Source organism: Schistocerca piceifrons, chromosome 4, assembly GCF_021461385.2.
Source record: "Schistocerca piceifrons isolate TAMUIC-IGC-003096 chromosome 4, iqSchPice1.1, whole genome shotgun sequence".
NCBI classification, from domain to species: domain Eukaryota; kingdom Metazoa; phylum Arthropoda; class Insecta; order Orthoptera; family Acrididae; genus Schistocerca; species Schistocerca piceifrons.
In genome coordinates, this window is record NC_060141.1 from 284,651,459 (window position 1) to 284,652,735 (window position 1,277).

General features: G+C 41.6%; 1 pseudogene; it reads left to right on the top strand.

The window, feature by feature from the left end:
• Window positions 1–774: 774 nt before the first annotated feature.
• On the top strand, window positions 775–892 carry LOC124796639 (annotated as a pseudogene).
• Window positions 893–1,277: the final 385 nt, after the last annotated feature.

The following is a 1,277-nucleotide window of genomic DNA, read 5'->3' on the forward strand; positions in this document are numbered from 1 at the left end:
ATAAAGAGAGAGAGTCAAGTTGTTATGCAACGCACTGTCATACCCAAAACAATCTAAGGTAATCAATCCAGATGTAAGTAAACATCACGATGTTGCAAATACTAGGAAATGTCTCATTAGAGATGAGGCAGACCTTAATGTTTGTAAGTGACGCATCAGATTCACTACTATACTCAAAGTCTGAGTTACCTAACTCCGTCAGATAAGTCATTCCGGCAATCTTTAGGCAAAATTAAGTATTTTTATAGACAAGGAATTCTGAAAAAATATCTGGACTCCGAATGTTATCGTCAATTCGAAGTACTTTAGCTCTTTAAAAGGTTTCCCAAAACATGTGAAGAGTTCAAAACCTTATTGGGTCTAGTCTCATGTAAGCGGGATGTAAAGACGATTTTAGCCATCATAGCCTAGATAGGTAGCCTTTTTGAATTCTCAAGATATTTCTTCTCTTGAAAAGTACTATTACTGGGTACGAAGTTACCAAATACTTCCATTGTTATTATTGCCACTATCGTTATTAACTTCTGCATTCTATTGATGCTAGACGCATGCTTGAAGGAAGCATTTAAGGCTCCTTGGTAACTGTTGCCGAAAAACAGGTAAATATTTAGTTCGTGGAAAGTAGACCATAACGATTAATTATTTAGTTCTTCCTACAGAATACTTTTCAATTTAGTGTCAGACACCTCCAATTATTCGTAGATTACATTAAAACTAAATCAGCTGACGAAGGCGTTACTTCATAACAGAAATTTCGTTACAGTGCTTCATTTAGTCAACGGCCTTGCCGCAGTGGCAGTACCGGTTCCCATCAGATCACCGAAGTTAAGCGCTGTCGGGCTGGGCTAGCACTTGGATGGGTGACCATCCGGTCTGCCGAGCGCTGTTGGCAAGCGGGGTGCACTCAGGCCTCGTGAGGAAAATGAGGAACTACTTGATTGAGAATTATCGTCTCCGGTCTTGGAAACTGACACATTCCCGGAAGAGCGGTGTGCTGACCACATGCCCCTCCATATCCACATCCAGTGACGCCTAAGGGCTGAGGATGACACGGCGGCCGGTCGGTGGCGTTGAGCCTTCATTGCCTGTTCGGAAGGAGTTTGGTTTCAATTTTGACTATTTTATTTAGGTATGCTCAGTATCGACGCTTGTAGAACGCTATAAAAATTCGGCAAACACCACTTTCAAAGACAGAGGATATTAACGTCCTCTGTTGAATGTCGTGATCATTCTCTCCAGATGACTTGGTCGACTTCACCTATGTCAAGTAGTAAAAG